This window comes from Balaenoptera acutorostrata, chromosome 6 (genome assembly GCF_949987535.1).
Source record: "Balaenoptera acutorostrata chromosome 6, mBalAcu1.1, whole genome shotgun sequence".
Classification (NCBI taxonomy): Eukaryota; Metazoa; Chordata; class Mammalia; order Artiodactyla; family Balaenopteridae; genus Balaenoptera; species Balaenoptera acutorostrata.
Window position 1 is genome coordinate 9,423,151 of NC_080069.1, and position 18,741 is coordinate 9,441,891.

At 39.9% G+C, this 18,741-nt stretch overlaps 1 protein-coding gene across 15 annotated transcripts in view; it reads right to left on the reverse strand.

The window, feature by feature from the left end:
• MSRA (methionine sulfoxide reductase A) overlaps positions 1–18,741 on the reverse strand; it is a 390,059-nt gene that overhangs the window by 205,851 nt on the left and 165,467 nt on the right. Inside the window, exon 1 of one of the 15 annotated variants that reach the window (XM_028169187.2) lies at positions 14,309–14,330. The exons of the other annotated variants lie outside the window; for them this stretch is intronic. The gene's annotated coding sequence lies outside the window, so the exon portion shown is untranslated. Of the gene's footprint in view, positions 1–14,308; positions 14,331–18,741 lie in introns of those variants that run through there. 15 annotated transcript variants of the gene reach the window in all.

The window sequence follows — 18,741 nt, forward strand, 5'->3', positions numbered from 1 at the left end:
TTTCAGCAGTAGCCATTCTAACAGATGTGAAGTGATATCTCATTGTGGGTTTGATTTACATTTCCCTGATGATCAGTGATGTTGAGCATCTTTTCATGTACTTGACCATTTGTAAGTCTTCTTAGAAAAATGTCTATTCAGGTCCTCTGCCATTTTCAATCAGATAATTTGGAGGGTTTTTTTGGGGGGGGGGTTATTGAATTGTATGAGTTCCCTATATATTTTGGATTTTAACCCCTTATCTGATACATGGTTTGCAAATATTTTCTCCATTCCATTGCTTCTTCATTCTGCTGTTTCTGTGGCTGTGCATAAGCTTTTTAGTTTGATGTAATGTCACTTGTTTATTTTTGCTTTGTTGCTTGTGCTTTTGGTGTCATATCCAAAATATCATTGCCAAGGCCAATGTCAAGGAGTTTTTTTCTCTATGTTTCCTTCTAGGAGTTCTATGGTTTCAGATCTTTACATTCAAGTCTTCAATTCATTTCAAGTTAATTTTTGTGAGTGGTGTGAGATAGGGGTCCATTTTTTTGTATGTGAATATCCATTTCTCTCAACATCATTTATTTAATAGACTTTTCCCCACTGAGTATTCTTGGCTCCACTGTCAAGTGTTAGTTGATCATATATGCATGAGTTTATTTTTGGGCTCTCTATTCTATTCTATTCTATTCTATTCTATTTCATTGGTCTATGTGTCTGTTTTTATTGCAGTAACATATTGTTTTGATTACTATAGCTTTGTAGTATAATTTGAAATCAGGAAGTGTGATGCCTTCAGCTTTGTTCTTCTTTCTCAAAATTGATTTGGCTCTTTGGGATCTTTTTTGGTTCCATACAAATTTTAGGATTATTTTTTCTATTTCTGTAAAAAATGCCATTGGAATTTTGATATTGGGTTTGATGTGGAATTACATTTAATCTATAGAATGGCCTTGGGTAGTATGGACATTTTAACAATATTAATCTTTCCAGTCCTTGAACATGAGATATCTCTCCTCTTATTTGTGTCTTCTTCAATTTCTTTCATCAATGTATTATAGGTTACAGTATAAATATTTGTCACTTCTTTGGGTAAATTTATTCCTGATTATTTTATTGCTTTTGATGCTATTGTGAGTGAGATTGTTTTCTCTATTTCTCTTTCAGATATTTCATTTTTACTGTATGGAAATGCAACTGATTTTCATATGTTGCATTACTGTAACTTTACTGAATTCATTGATTACTTTTAACAGTTTTTTGGTGAAGTCTTTAGGGTATTCTATATATAAGATCATGTCATCGACAGACAATTTTACTTCTTCCTTTATGATAGGATACCTTTAATTTCCATTTCTTGCCTAATTGCTCTGGATAAGATTTCCAGTATTATGTTGAATAGGAGTATAGAGAGTGTCTTGTTGCTGATCCCAACAGAAAAGCTTTCAGCTTTTCACCACTGACTATAGTGACATTATCTGTGGGTCTGTCATATTTGGCCTTTATTACATTGAAGTATGTTTCTCCTATACCTCTCAAATTTGTTTGAGAGCTTTTGTCATGAAAGGGTGTTGAATTTTGGCAAACGATTTCTCTGCATCTTTTGAGAGTCATGATTTTTATCCTTCATTCTATTAATGTGGTATATCTCATTTACTGACTTGCAACTGTTGACCCATCCTTGCATCCCAGGGATAAATCCTGCTTGATCATGGTGTGTGATCCTTCCAATGTGCTGTTGAATTTGGTTTGCTAATATTTTGTTGAGAATTTTTGCATCTACATTATTCAGTGATCCTGGCTTATAGTCTTCTTCTCTTGTAGCATCTTTATCTGGCTTTTATATCAGGGTAATGCTGGCCTCATAAAATTAGTTTGAGACTGTCCCCTCCTCTTCAGTTTTTTTGGAAGAGTTTGAGGACTAGCATTAATTCTTCTTTAAATGTTTGGCAGAATTTGCCAGTGAAGATATCTGGTCCTGGGTCTTTTTGAAGGGGTAGGTTTTTTTTTTTATTACTCTCTCAGTCTCCTTAATTGGTTTGCTCAGATTTTCTGTCTTCATGATTCAGTCTTGGTAGGTTGTATGTTTCTAGGCACTTATCCATTTCTTCTAGGTTATCCAATTTGTTGGTGTATACTTTTTCACAGCAGTCTTTTATGATCCTTTGTATTTCTGTGGTATCAGTTGTAATGTCTCATTTATAGTTTTGTTTATTTGAGCCCTCTCTCCTTTATTCTTGGTTAGTCTAGCTAAAGGTTTATCAATTCTGTTTATCTTTTCCAAAAAACCAACTCTTAGGTTCAATGATTTTTTTCTGTTTTCTTTCTAGTCTTGATTTCATTTACTTCTGCTGTGATCTTTATTATTTCCTTCCTTATGGTAACTTTGGGCTTAGGTTATTTTTTTCTAAGTCCTTAAGGTGTAAAGTAAGGTTGTTTATTTGAGATATTTCTTTTTCTTCAATGTATGCATTTATCACTATAAGCTTCCCTCTTGGGAATGTTTTAACTGCATCCTATAAGTTTTGGTATTTGTGTTTTCATTTTCATTTGTCTCAAAATACTTTCTTGAATTCCCTTTTGATTTCTTCTTTAACTCAGGAGTGTACAGTTTGATTTCCACTACTTTTGAATATTTCAGTTTTCCTCCTGTTATTTATTTCCACTTTCATACCGTTGTGTTTGGAAAACATACTAGATGTGATTTCAGTTTTCTTAAATTTGTTAAGGCTTGCTTTGTGGCCCAATATATAATCGATCCTGGAGAATACTCCATGTGTGCTTGCAAAGAATGTGTATTCTGGTGCTGTTGGATGGAATATTCTGTATATGTCTTGTCAGGTATACTTAGTTTCTAGTGTTATTCAGATCTTCTGTTTCCTTATTAATTTTCTGTCTGGATGATCTACCAGATGTTAAAAGAGGAGTATTGAAGTCTCCTACTATTATTTTATTGCTGCTTATTTCTCCCTTCACTTCTGTTAATATTTGCCTTAAATATTTAGATGTTCCAATGCTGGATACACATATTTACAATTGTTATGTCCTCTTGATGAATTAATCCCTTTGCCACTGTGTAGTCACCTTCTTTGTCTCTTGTGACCAATTTTGAACGAAAGTCTATTTTATCTGATATAAGTATAGTCACTCCTGTTATCTGTTGGTTACCATTTGCATGGAGTATCTTTTTCCATCTCTTTGCTTTCTACCTATGTGTGTACTTAAAGCTAGTGTGAGTCTCTTATAGGCAGCATATTGTTGAATACTGTTTTTTTTTTAATCCATTCAGCCACTATGTGTCTTTTGAATGAAGAATTTAGTTCATCTATGTTTAAAGCAATTATTGATAGGTAAGAACTTTCTATTGTCATTTTACTCATTATTTTCTGACTGCCTTTTTTTTTAAGTCCTTTTTCCTCTCTTACTGTCTTCCTTTATAATTTGTCTTTTGTAATGGTATTCTTTAATACCTTTGTCTTTTGTGTAACTACTATAGGTTTTTTCCTTTGTGGTTACCATAAGGCTTACATTAAACATCTTATAGATATAATAGTCTATTTTAAGCTGATAACTTAGCTTTGATTACGTACAAAAACTCTATACTTTTACTTCTTTCCCTCACATTTTATGTTATTAATGTCACACTTTACATTTTTTTATATTGTTCATCTGTTAATAAGTTACTACAGCTATAGTTATTTTTAATATTATTGTTTTTTAACTCTTCTACTAGAGTTAAAGTGATTTACACACCTCCATTACAGAATTAGGGTGTTCTGCATTTGATTGCATTTTTACCTTTACCAGTCAGTTTTATACTTTTATATATTTTCATGTTGTTTACTTAGCATCCTTTCATTTCGACTTGAAGAACTCTCTTAACATTTCTTGTAAGGCAGGTCTAGTGGTGATGAACTCCCTTAGCTTTTGTTTATCCGGGAATGTCTTTAACTCTTCTTCATTTCTGAAGGACAGTTTTGTTTGGTAGAGTATTCTTACCTGGCAGTTTTTTCTTTCAGTACTTTGAATATACCATCTCACCACCTACTGGTCTGCAAGGTTTCTGCAGAGAAATCCACTGATAGCCTCTTGGAGATCCCCTTGCATAGGACAAGTCATTTTTCTCTTGCTGTTTTCAAAATTCTATCCTTGTCTTTGGCTTTTAACATTTTAATTACAATGTATCTCAGAGTAATGTTCTTTGGGTTGATCCTGCTTGGGGTCCTTTGAGCTTCCTATACTTGCATGTCATTATCACTCCCAAGACTTGAAAAGTTTTCAGCTATTATTTCTTTAAATAATCTTTTCGCCCCTTTCTCTCTCTCTTCTCCTTCTAGGACTCCCATGATAGAAATTTTCAAACACTTGAGGGTATCACATAATTCACATAAGCTTTCTTCACTCTTTTTCATTCTTTGTCCTTTTTGTTCCTCTAACTAGCTAATTTCAAATGATTTGTCTTTGCGTTCGCTGATTCATTCTTCTACATGAACAAATCTGTTGTTGAAGTTCTCTACTGAACTTCAACATTCCATTGTATTCTTCAGCTCCAATAATTCTGTTTAGCTCTTTTTCTGGTTTTATTTCTTTATTAAACTTTTCACTTTATTCATGCATCATTTTCTTGATTTTGTTTAGTTGTCTACCTGTGTTCTCTTGCATTTCACTCAATTTCTTTAAGACGATTATTTTGAATTTGTTGTCAGGCAAAGCACAGATCTCCGTTTCTTTGCCTTTGGAGCTGTATTCGTTTCTTTTGGTGGTGTCATATTTGCCTGATTCTTCATGATCCATGTAGCCTTGCATTAGTGTCTGTGCATTTTTCAAAATTTTATTTTATTGAAGTACAGTTGATTTACAATGTTGTGTTAATTTCTGCTGTACAGCAAAGTGATTCAGTTATACATATATATACATTCTAGGGTCTGTGCGTTTGAAGGAGCAAACATTTCCTCCAGTCTTTACAGACTGGTTTCCATGTTCTTTGATCAGGAAGCACATAATGTCTGGCCGTCTCTCTTTTTGTGATGTTAGCATCTACTGATGCTCAATGCTTAGATGTGTTAATTCCTTGAGAGCTGCAAAATGGTGATTTTCAATTCTCTCACTTCTTTTTCATTCATTAGTTGAAATACCTTTATAGTGAAAAGCTTCCCCTCAACTATTATTTTATTACTCAGTGGTACAGTTCATAAAATAAAGGGAAGATAAATGTTGGATTATGTCCATTTACTTAGCAGTCTTCAAGATGATAAACTTGCCCACTCCAAGGTTGACCAATCGGTTTTTTTTTTAAGATTTTTTTTTTTATTTATGGCTGCATGGGGTCTTTGTTGCTGTGCACAGGCTTTCTCTAGTTGCGGAGAGCAGGGGCTACTCTTCGTTGAAGTGCATAGGCTTCTCATTGCAGTGGCTTCTCTTGTTGTGGAGCACGGCCTCTAGGTGCACAGGCTTCAGTAGGTGTGGCACACGGGCTCAGTAGGTGTGGCTCATGGGCTCTAGAGTGCAGGTTCAGTAGTTGTAGCACACGGGCTTAGCTGCTCCATGGCATGTGGGATCTTCCCAGACCAGGGCTTGAACCCATGTGCCCTACATTGGCAGGCAGATTCTTAACCACTGTGCCACCAGGGAAGTCCGACCAATTAGTTTTTAAAATATCATTATAAACGCATTTATTTAAACATATTTGATATGTTTCACCCTTTCAATTAGCTTGTAAGCTCTACCTGTCACATCTTTGGCTAGGGAGAGCCTCTTCAAATTGTCTCCTGAGTCCCTTTTGAAATACTCTCAATAGTCTCTTATTGCTTCCTTGCTATCTGGTATGACAGGATGTTCCAGGCTTGTATATTTCCTACCCCATGTCTGGAATCAGCCATTTCTCCAAGAAGGCTCATTTCTTTAAATGAGAATAGGTACCTCAAGACCATCACCTGGGTACTAGTGATGCTTACTGCAGAGCGCCCAGCTATGAGACCATGTGGCTAAAACTGCCCACCAAAATCTAAGTCTTGTGAGACCCACCAAATCATAACGTCAGAAGAGTGCAACAGCAATCCATCACAAGATAGAAGCTGTGCGTCTGCAATCATACATAACAGGACCAGGTGGTCTTATAGGAATAAGTAGCCAGACTCCCACAGCATCCACCAGGGTTGCACCAACACCACTCCCTCAGTTCACACCTATGGATGTAAGGGGATGCTATACAACCAGCTGAAGGACAAGAAAAAGGCTGGATTTTGGTTTATAAATGGTTGGCTTACTATGTACAGATGCAAGCCAAAAATTCATAGCAGCCTCACTGTAGTCTCACTCAGGAGTGGCCATAATAAATAGTGATAAAGGAAAATCCTCCCAACTGGTGACCTTCAAACAGTGCACCAGTTACGCACTTCATGTGGAAGGAAAATAGCCCAACTTTAGAAATCAAGCCTTTAGAAAATGGCTTGGCTGCTAGTGAGAATCCAGAAACAAAAATACTGAAAGATCAGGAACAAGGAAATCTGAGGTAGAAACATGTGGATGGACATAGGAGTGAGTACGTGCTATGAAGATATCTGCATCACATGTTAAAGCCAGTCAGCGGGCACCCACCAAGAAAGAGGCACTAAACAACAAAGCTGACAAAGTGACCTGGCTTTGTTGGTCAGCCTGGTCAGCCTGTTCCACTGTCCACCCCAGTACTGGCATGATGGGCACAGGAACAAAGTGGCCACGGTGGCAGAGATGGAGTCAACATTGGCACAACAGTGGACTCCCGCTTACCAAGTTTTATCCACTATTGCCATCTCCAAATATCATCTCCAAGCACCTAGTACAGCACCATTTCTCAAGGGGAACAATGAACCCCTAGGTGGCAAAGGGGAAACGCTGGGTTCCTTCCATGCTGAAATGGCCGGTGGTTTGTTCTCACAGTAACAGACATATTCCAAGTGTGGGTTTCACTTTCCTGCTTTCAGAATCTCAGCCAACTACTGTTACATATAACACTGTTTCAGACCAGGAGACCTGGTTTACAGCACAAAAGATGCAGCAATGAACCCATGACTACAGTTTCCAGCTATCTTATTATATACCACACCACCCAGAAGCTGCCGTTCTGATTAAGCACTGGAACATCCCCGAGGCACAGTTGCAGCACCAGTTCAGGGACAATTCTCTGTGACGGTACAGTGCTAACTTTCGGAACACTAAATATGCAGGGGATCAATGACCCCAAAGATACTGGGGTACTGTGTCCCCAAAAAGAAAAATACATGTATTAGAAAAAAGGGGTGAAGACAGGATTGGCTCCACTTACCATCATTCCTAATGACCCACTGGGAGACTTTGTACTTCCTGTCCCAGAACTCTTGGCTCTGTAGGTAGAGTTAGAGGTCCTGGTCCCCAAAAGGGTACAGGTTCATCAGGGGACACAGCAAGAGTCCACTGAATTATATGCTGCTGCTGTCGCCTAGGCACTCTGGCTCCTTGCGTCCAGGGACAAGCAATCAAGAAGAGCTTGCCAGGTGGAACTGACCCACAAGCAGTGTAGGAGATCTCTCTTGGGCCTTGAAAACATTTGGCGCTACAAGTTATATAAATTTTAGCCAATGAGATGTTTCAGAATTTTACCTCATTGTGATTTTAACACATACTTGGCTAATTACCAGTAAGGTTAAGCATCTTTTCATATTGTATACTGGCCATTCATGTTTTCTCTTTTGTAAATTGCTTTTGTCCATTTTTCTATTGGCTTATTATACTTTTCTTGTTGATTTGTTGGAGCTTTTATATATTCAGAACACTAATTCTTCTGTCAATTTTATGTTTGCAGATATCACCTTGTTTCTGGTGTGCCTTTTACCTTCATTTATGATGCCTATTGTCGTGCAAGTATTTTAAATTTTAATTGTGGTTACATTTCTCTATATTTTCCTTTGTAATTTGTGCTTTTTGTATATAACGCAATAAGAACTCTTTCTAGACATTAAAGTCATAAAGACAGTATCCTGTATTTTCAGAACTTTTAAAGTTTTGATCTTCATTTTAGGTTGCTAATCCATCTGGAAATAATTTTTTTGTGTAGGGTATGAAGTAGGAATTCAATTTACTTTTTTCTATACGGATAACCAAGTATCCAAAATAAATTATTATTTATTAAATAATCTATTACTTCCTCACTTATCTCTAACGTCATCTCTATCCTACATCATTATGAGTGATCCTGTTTCTGGGCTGTTATATTCCATTCATTTGTCTGTTCCTGCACTAACACACTGCCCTTCGTTCACGTATTCAACAAATATTTATTCATTGCCTACCATGTGCCAAGAAGTGCTCTCGGCACATGGAATACATGAGTGAACAAAACAAAGATCCTAACCTCTTACAGAGCTTACACTCTAGTGGCAAAAGACAAATAATATACACTAAAAATAATAAATAAGCACTCGATATAGCAAGAGGTAAAGAGCTATTAAAAAAAAAAAAGAAAAGAAAAGTAGAACAGAGTCAGAGGGATCAGGAGTGCTGGGGAAGGTGCAATATTAAATAAGGTCTTGGGGTGGACCTCAAAGAGATGGTGACTTCAATAAAGACTTGAAGGCAGTAAGGAGGTCACCCATTCAGTTATCTGGGGTACGCAGTGTTCCAGGCAGAGAAAAGCATCACTACAAAGGCACCAAGAACATGCCTGCTATGCTTAAGTGGCAGGAAAGAAGCCAGGATGGCTTGGGTGGAGAGAGCAGGGGGAGGCAGCGGGACATAGATCAGGTAAGCCGGCTCGTGTAGGGCCTTGGGGGCTACTGTAAGGACTTTGGATTTTACTCTGAGGGAAATGAATAGCCATGGTTGAGTTCTGGGCAGGAGAGGGGAATGACATAACTCATGTTTTACAAGGTTCACTCTGGCTGTTCTCTGCTGAGAACAGACTGGAGTGGACTATCCTCAGAAGCAGGGAATGCTCAGGAAACTACTGCTATAGCCCGAGTGAGAGATACTGGTGGGTCAGACCTGGGAATAGCTGGGGAAGTCACAAGTCAGCATCAGATTTGGGATACGTTTTGTAGAACCAAGAGGATTTCCTGACAGGTCGGAAGCAGGGTTTGAGAGAAACAGAGAGACAAGGATGATTCTAACCTACTTTAACAGTTTTATATCTCCCTGTCCAATTCTTATTCTCCTTCTTTTATCTCATTTTACTGCATTGGCTAGGACCTTCCACACAATGCTGAAAAACAGGGGTGATGGTGGGAAGCCTTGTCTCATCCTAATGTTAGAGAGAATGCTCCAAGAAGGATGAGGTTAGCTGTAGGTTTTCAGCAGATACTCTTTTTCAGGTTAGGAAAGTTTCCTTCCATTCCTAGTGGTAAAGACAGAGCTTTTTGCCATGAATGAGATTTGAGTGTTAACAATGCTTGCATTCTTTTGAGATGCTCATAGGGTTTCCAAATCCTGTAATCTCTTAAAGTAATATATTACATTTATAACTTTTTCTGAACCATCCTTCAGTAAACTTTACCTACTCATAATGCATTTTTATATTGAAGAATTACTTTTCCTAATATGTTATTTCAATTTTTTTCATTTATGTTCATAAGGAAAATATATCGTAATTTCATTTCCTTATACTATCTTGTCCAGAATTAGAATCAAGGTTATATTGGCCTCATAAAATGGACTGGTTAACATTTCTTTTCTTCTTCTTTTTTTTTCCTCCTATGTAATGTTACAATGTTACATTAGAAAATTTTATTTGTTCCTTGGAGTTACAATAAAACTTTCTGAACCACCTAGACCTTGTGTCTTTGGAGAGGAGAAGGCAGGGATTAGGAAAAACCAACTGTCTCATTGTTATGTGTTTATTCAAGTTTTCCTATTTCTATTTCTGTTTTTAGACATTTTCATCACAGGACAAATCTTGGCTTTCACAGATCCTCTCTTTTTTTTTTGGTTCGTCTTCTATGTCTGCTCTTTCTTTATGGTTATCCTGTTGTACAGTTTACTTTTATTCTGTTCCTTTCCTACTTTCTTGATATGAATACTTAGCTTATTTAATTTTCAAGTGTTCTTGTTTTTTGATAAATGTATTTAAAGCTATATATTTTCCTCTAAGTTTTGCTTTAAATACATCCCACTTATTTAAATATGCAGTACTTTCCTCATCATTCTTTTCTAAATATCTTATAATTTCCAAGTTACCTCCTTTTAACTCAAGGATTAGTTAAGGGTGTACAATTTAGTTTCCAAATATATGGCCTGTTTCTTATACTAGCTTTTCATTTTGATGCATTGTACTTAGAGAACATGGTCTTTATTGTGTTCTTTTGAAATCTGTTGAGACTTATTTTATGGCCTACTGCAAGAGACAGGTGAACCTTGGAGTCCTGGAGCATAAGAGGTGCCTTTTACAGAATATAACCAAATCGTTCTTTAAAGAATATTTTATCCCAAGGTGATACTGATGCCAACGGTCTGCAGACTACAATCGTTAAAACTTGTTACTTGAAAAAAATTTTCCAAACTCCTGCTGGATTTTTTAAAATTTAGAGTTACCTTTAAGATTCCTGCATTTATACTCAAACTTTTTACCTGTCATTTCTCATGAATATTATCTGTGGCTATGGGATTTTTTTAATACTTTTGGGAATTACTTTATTTTCCCTTAGCATTTATGATACTCAGCTGAAATCTTCAGAAAGAACTTTAAAGAAACTTCAAAATTTTCAAAAAGCCCTTTGCACTCACACTGCAATTTTTGACCTGATGAGTAAAGATCTGTGATTTTTGAAATGCTGTTTTTCTAAAAATAAATGAGAAGCTGATCACTACAACTTTGGCACATTTGAAGGCAGTCTTACTTCCCTGCCTCAGGACTCTGCATAAACTGGCTAGAACAAGTTCTGCTCCCTAGTACATTCCATGCTCTGCTCCCTAGCACGCCCCCTTCTCCCGCTCTGCCTGCGACGGGTGTCACTGAGTAACAGCCTTCAGACATCAGGTGGGTTAGGAAGAGTGCTCCATCCCGTCAGACTGCAAACCGAAAGGGAGGCTGGGCTTTCAACAGTCCATGTGCAGTCACCCATGTTCCTCTCACATTTTATCCAAATGTTCCCTCTCTTCCAGCTCTTTTCCCTACTTTTAGACTTTACTCAGAACACAGCCACGTTCGCAATCATTTCCAGGGTTACCTCCACGACTAGGATCCCGGAAAGGTAGACGGGAGAGCGAGCGTGACACAGCCATCCCACTTCTGAGATCACATACTACCCCTCCTCCCCAACTCCTTTGCAGTTTGACAGCTCAAGCTCACAAAGTCACCTTGCCCGTTTTAACTTGCTGTACGGTACACTTTCCTTTTTCTGCATTTAAAGCAGCCTTTTTCTATATAGTTCAAACCACATATCCTCTATTTGGAAATGGCTCTTAACCCATAGGTCTAACCCCTGACCATCCACCTAAGAAAGCTTTAGAAAGACGCATTTCCAACTCCCTGCTGGGTATCTCCACCTGGAATGCTCCCTGACACCTTGAATTCAAAACATCTAATACCTAATTAACCAACCAAGCCAGCATCTTCACCTGATGTCTCTGTTTTAATTACACTGGAATTTTCCCAGACCCTTAATAGGAAAGGCGAGAATCACCATTTTTCTTCCCTTTTATGTGTCTCAGCCTCAACAGTCTCCTGGTGTCCTGTTATCTGTCCCTCATATTCTCATCCCTTTCCCATCACCAGCCTAGTTCCGGCCAGTTGCTGCCTCTTCAACTGTCCTCCCACCTCAGCTTTGCTCCCTGACTCCCACCCATTGCTTTCAGGTCAATCTCCGTCACAGACACTTTCCAACGTGTCCTTTGTCTTCTTTAAAACCATGAGTAGGGGGCTTCCCTGGTGGCGCAGTGGTTGAGAATCTGCCTGCCAATGCAGGGGACAAGGGTTCGAGCCCTGGTCTGGGAGGATCCCACATGCTGCGGAGCAACTGGGCCCGTGAGCCACAACTACTGAGCCTGCGCGTCTGGAGCCTGTGCTCCGCAACAAGAGAGGCCGCGATAGCGAGAGGCCCGCGCACCGCGATGAAGAGTGGCCCCCGCTTGCCGCAACTAGAGAAAGCTATCGCACAGAAACGAAGACCCAACACAGCCAAAAATAAATAAATAAATAAATTAAAAACAAACCATGAGTAGGTAACATGCAAGAGTCTTAAGCATTAATAACACCTTTTAATCCTATGATTCCACTCCTATGAAGCAGTTGTAGGAAAAATTTTTCAATTGGCAAATATTGATTTTCCAGAAATATTTTAACAGCATTATTTATAATAATAAAAAATTTAAAACAACCTAAATATTCAAAAGTAGAGAAAGTATTTAATAAATGATGGTCCACCCATAATTTGGAGTAGAGTACTATGTATCCATTTTTCTAAGATTATTTGATTACATGTAAAAATATCCAAAATAATGTTAAAGGGGAAAAAGCAAAATATTAAACTGTATGAAGAATACGTTCATGTTTTGTTTAGTCTGTTTATACTTTGACAAACAGACTCAAGGGATAAATCAAAATGTTAATAGTGGTTATTAACTCTGAGTAAGATTGTAGGTGACTTTTATTTTCTTCTTTATAGTCTTCCAGTATTTTCCAAATTCCTGCACAAGAAGTATGTATTCCAATTGTCATAATAAAAAAGAAGTTTTTTTTAAATGTTCACACAGATTGATAGATACACAGTCTGGAAGGAAATGCAATAAAATATTAGAATAATAGTTGCCTCTGGTTGTTCCCTTTTGTGTTTTTATATATCTTCCAAATTTTCTCTAATGTGCGTGTGTTATAACCAACACGATTAAGGTGGTTATTAAAGTTCTAACATCTATACCCTTTCCTCAGCCAAACTAGAACACTCTGTGCCACTCCACCCTCGCTGGTCGTCACGTTACCCGCTCACGCTCTGCATCTTCCACCCACCTCCACCTTTGGAAACCCTGCCGACCCGCCCTGAGTAATTTCAGATATCACCTTCTCCCTAAGTCTTTCCAGAACGCCATTCAGACATAAAGTGTCTCTTCTTGGAACCCCAAGGCATGTCCAAGCCTCTGCACTCGGCCGTTTACATGGTCTGCCTGATGGGATGACTGCTGGCTCCCTGCACCATGAACTAAGAACACAGGGCCCGCCTCTCTGGACCTGGTTTTCCTTCTATCACCTATCATGGCACCTTGCCGTATTAGGCTGCATGGGGCAGGGGTGGTGTCTAATGAATTGAACTGGAATTCTTTGAAAATTGAATGGACCATCTTTTATAATTATGGTGGACTTTATAATGGAGGTACTCCTAGAAACCATAGTGCCAGTTTATGGAGAGCTCAGATCTTCCTTGAGGCTTCTGAAGTGGAAACCCAATGATTACATGGAGGGAAAATGTAGTGCTGAACAAAGAAAAAAAAAGTTCTCATTTCACTTGTCTCTTTGCTCTGCCAAATTCCTGAGCTGTCGGAGACATGGGTTCAGAAGCACCGAAGGCGGTCAGTTTGAGCCAGGCCTATACACTCAAACACTTACTACCTATTCAGCCTCAGGGAAGCTCCTGATACTCTTTTTTCTTTTCTTTTTCTTTTTAATTGAAGTATAGTTGATGTACAATATTATATAGGTTATAGGTGTACAATACAGTGATTCACAATTTTTAAAGGTTATAATCCATTTACAGTTATTATAAAATATTGGCTAGATTCTTGTGCTGTAGCCCTATACTCTTTAAGTCTTAGTTTCCTCATCTATAAACTAGGAATAGAAATACTACTAATCACAGAGTCACTGAAAGGATTTCATGAATAACACAGAAAAAGTGTCAAGCATACAGTAGGTACTCAATAAGTGTTCGTTTCCATTCTCTTCTCTCACTTTCCCTGCTTGCTCCACCTTCCCCCTCCCAACACATACGTGCACACACTCAACACTCCCTGTCTCAGTCCACCCAAGGTCAGAGCTGCTTCTCCTGTCACCCTTGGTCTCTGAGATGTCACACTGTCCTGTGGGAGAACCCGAGAGCCATCCCCTCCACTCTCAAATGAAACAGAGAGCCTCGTGGTCTCACATACAGCCTCTCTGGATTCTGCCAGAGCTCTCAGAACTTCTCTGAGCCAGTCTCCCCATTTCCTGAGCATATAACTCTCTGGTTACCACCACTCAACTCAGACCTCCCTTCTCTAACAGCTACTTCTCAGCCCATCACTTTTTTCAAAGCTTAACGGCCCTTCACATTCCTGCCTTCTCACTGCCTCCTTCCTGCCCAATGTCACCAGCCCAGTCTTTGTCACTCCAGACCCACAAAGAACGTACTGCGAGTTATGTGCCTCTTGACCGCTCACAGGGATGTCTTAAGCCTCAATGTGTCATCTGAAAAAATGAGTAGAACTAAGTTACTTCTAACATCCAGCTTGGTCATTGAATGGTCTGAGGGCTCTCTGGAGAGAATAAGAAGAAGAATTGAAATCTGTTTTCCTCTTTTCTTCTTCTCCTCAACTTTAAATGTGACTTTGTGACTGTGATCAGTGAGCAAATAAAATTTTTCCTACAAACAGTACATAACCTGGTATCCTTTACATTATAAGAAGAAAAAGGAAGAAAGGGAAGGGAAAGGTACAAAGGAGTTTACATTTTTCAAGTGTGGCTGGGAGCCACACGTTGTACGAGTATCTGCTTGCACGTGGAATCTCTCAATAACCCTATCAGGAAGATGGCATTAGCCCCACTTGAAGGATCAGAAAATGGAGATTCAGAGAGGTTAGGTCACTTGCCCAAAGACACAGAACCAAGGCAGACCTAGGATTCTGACTCAGGCATGCCTGGGATTCAAAGCCAATGTTCTTTCCACTGTGCCATGCTGCACCCCTAGCAACAATGTCAGAAGCTGGTCTGCGTGGGACGCTGTGGAGCAGCCTGAGTTAAGAGCCTGCTGATTACAGATGCAGGACTGAAGGGTGATTCTGCTGCATCGCTTTATCCATTACAGAGAATTCAGTGGCACCTGGTAAATAGGAGGCAGTTCATGTGGATCTCGTGAAAACAGCATCATTTTATGGAGCACTCTGCTGGAATTACATTTTCTGTAATGGGATTTTACTGTATATAAATAAAGTACACGGAGAGTCAACAGCAAAGGCACAGTGCACTACTCCCAACACATTCCCAAGGCACTCCTTTCTGTGGCTCCTTGTCCTCTTTAAAGGCACAGGGATGACATCCAGATGTTATGACTCTGATGATGCCACATCTGGTCCAGATGAGAGCTCCCACCAGGGCAAGAAACTGAAACCCAAATTCCAGCCACAATCGGACAGGTGTGAGCCCTTTATCAGAAGGTGGAACCTGGGCAGAGATGGGGACCATGCTCGGCTGAATTCTAGAAAGGCAACTCAGAAGACCTGAGACAGACAAGAGGCGGCCAGGCTCTGGCCACAGACACACATTCACAGACCCTGGCTATGTGTGGCTTGGGGTAAATCACTGCTGGTCAGCTGTCCAGCAGAGAAGGGGGCAGGAGAAGGGGGATTTGAAGATAATTTTCCGCTCTAAAACGCCATGACTCTCCCAAAGAAGATGAATACAGGAGGTAGAAATGTAAATGAAGTCACAATACACTTCCTACGTTAGCTTTGCTTTTTAGCAAACCTACATCATATTAAATAATTCAACAAGATGCTTTCCTTATCACAACTTACTTGAAAACTACAAAATTTTTAAATACCTTCTGCTAGAAAAGAAACCATACAGCAATCAGAATCCGATTGATATTTTCAGTGTTTAGTGACAATTACCTTCTGTCCACATCAATTCCTAATGCTGCCTTAATTTTATTAAGTATTCTTCGCAGTCTCTTCCCAAATTTAAAACATGCCCATATAGACACATATGCTCCACTGTGCCTCTGTACTGTGATTAAGGCAGCTCCAAGTTCTTTATACATGTTGTTGTGTTTCACCCTCTACCCTAGGAATAGCCTCTGAAGAATAGTAGGTCTTTATTCACCAAGAGGATTCAAGAACCAGAATTCCAAGGTTGTAAGGGACCTGACCTCTCACCTCGCTTAAATGCCCTGCTAGTATTAAAACATCCCTCAGCATCATGGCAAATGGCTGAACTGCCCTCAACCTTGAAGCAGTCCAGTCCACCTCTGCAGACCTAGTGACGGTTAGGAAGCTCTTTCCTACGTTGAGCCAAAACCCTAGTGTTTTCCCTCCTTCGCTCTGATCCTCTCCCTCAAGGTCGTACAGGACATACATAGCCCCTCTTCCTCGTGACAACCCGTCAGCCCTTTGATCATCTGAAGACAGCTCTTGTAAGCTGATTACAAGCTTCTTCATTTGCTCCTCACTACACGTATTTCTGAATCCACTCACTACCGGCTCTGCTCAGAGTGTGCCCAGTGGGTCTGGACCCCTTCAAGGACAGCAGAGCCACACCGCTCCCCAAGTACGGGCTGATGAAGCTGTGGGTTCCCCGGACACGATGACCGTGGCCACGCCAGCGCTGTGAAAGCCCCGGCTTCACCAAGCCAGCTCACTGGAAGCACCACGGCTTCGTAGCTGCTGGAAAGCAAGCGGCTGCTAGCTGGACTAGAGGATGATCGATGACTGACAGGCAGCAGCACCTCAATGCAGGAGAAGCAAACTCCTCCCGAGGACGGGAACGTGAGGCTGAAGACAAAGCCGGCTTAGAGTGAGCTGTGCATTTCATCAGGACCTGACAAATACGTTCAACAGCTCACCTGGGGCAAAGAAAAGAAAGCCTTAAGAAAAAAAATAGCATTCAGTTTTCCTAGGAAGCATCCTTTAGTATTTCTCTATCTCCTACATATATCTGTTCATGGGCCCTGCCTTCTCTAGGTACTTGCAATTTTGTTTTCCCTTCTACATTGGGTAAGAGATTGATGGAATTTCAGTGAACAAATGACCATGACATTTGCCAGTGGGTGTTGATTAACACAGCAGAATGCCTTCAATTCCAGCTGACTCCTAAGAGAAAATGTAGGACATGTGAAGGCGGAAAAGAAATCCCAGATGAAGAAGTCTTCCTGAAAGGTCCCCCAAATAATCTGCAACCACAATGTACAATATGACCTTCTTCTTACCTTTCCTGAGAAGCAGAAAAACATAGGGAAGCTAAGGTCAGCCTGGATCATTCCATTTCATCAAGAAGGAATGGTATGGTATAGCTGGGAGGGCAGTTAGTGAAAACCAAGGCTTTTGTGTTACCAGAAGACTTTTGTTCTAGCAGAAGCTGTGAATCTCCGCCACTAGCTTACACCAAATCTCATGGCAAGATCCACAGGGTCCAGACACAACAAGGCAATTCTAATGGCATCATAGACTATATCCTAGGCTACTGGTCCAGTGAATCTGAGGAATTTGGAAACTTGCATCTTTCCTCTGGCATGCCCCACTGTCATTTACATTTTTTTCTTTCTGGCATGGATATACTGCTTCCTCTTTCACTTTCCTATCTCTCAACCATTTTTTCTGCCTTGAAAATATCTTCCTTTCAGCACTGCCTGGCATCCAACAGACAGTCAATAAACATTAGTTCCTTTTGCCTAGCACCTCCGTCCTCTCCACCTCCTCTCGGAGCCCCCTGAGGGTCATTCATCCAGCAGGTATCCAGAAAACTGGGCTGCTGACACATGTACACCACTGAGGAGAAAAACCATCCTCTATAAAATGCACTGGGCCATTGACTGCTAAATCCCTCAAAAGCTTCCACAAGTCCCCTGAGACCTCCTCTGAAAGTCTCTCTCTACATATCTTACTCAACTCTGTGTAAATTAAGTAACAGAATATAAAAAAGTTTCTCCCACTTCCACTGCAGATGTGCAGAGTAGTATCCATTGATTCATCTAACAAATATTTATACTAAGGGCCTATATTTGAGACTCGGCCCTGGTAACCCAAAGACAATAAGACACAGTCCCCATCATCAAAAAGCAGGCAGACAGTGGGAGATAACCAATTCAATATCTACTCATAATGCAAGGTGATAATCTTATCTGATGAACACAGGCACAAAGAGGAGTTGTGGGGAAAGATTGAGGAAAAGTTGCTGAGGCTTCCAAGATGAGCAGGGTTTCAGCTGAAGGTGTGAAAGTGTGGGAAGTGGTTAGAAAACTAGGATGAGGCCCCCCACAGGCTGGGTGAGAAGTTGTATTTAAAAAAAAAAAAAAAAGGCTGGTTGAATAGATCGGAAATAAGTTCTACAAGGCCTTAAATGCTAAACTAAGGAGTGGCGATTACCCTTCTAAAACAAAGATTTCCCAGCAAAGGAATGATGTGGTCATATCTATACTTTGAGAAGCATCTCTGTCAGGGATGTAATCCAATCCCCTAGAAAGATGATAGAAAGACGATGACAGATTAGCAGGGGGACTCTTGGATCTGTCCACTGGGCTTCACGTTCATTGCCTTCACTCTGGTCCAGGCCACCATCATCCCTCACCTTTTGAAGAGCATCCCTGCCCTTGAGGAAAGGGGAACCAGATTTTATTTTTGCTGGTAATGACTGAGGCTATGGTTTTAATGGGCAAAGCAGGGTCTCTTGTGACAGAAAAGGAGATAATACAGCTTTTTGGGAAGGATATAAAGAGGGGGTGTGTGCAATAGCCTCCAATTTGGTCTTTTCAAATCTTATCACACACCATACTAATCCATTCTTCTCACTGAAGCCTGAGTAATCTCTCTAAAATCCAACCATGGTCCTATCATCTCTATGGTTCTTGTTGC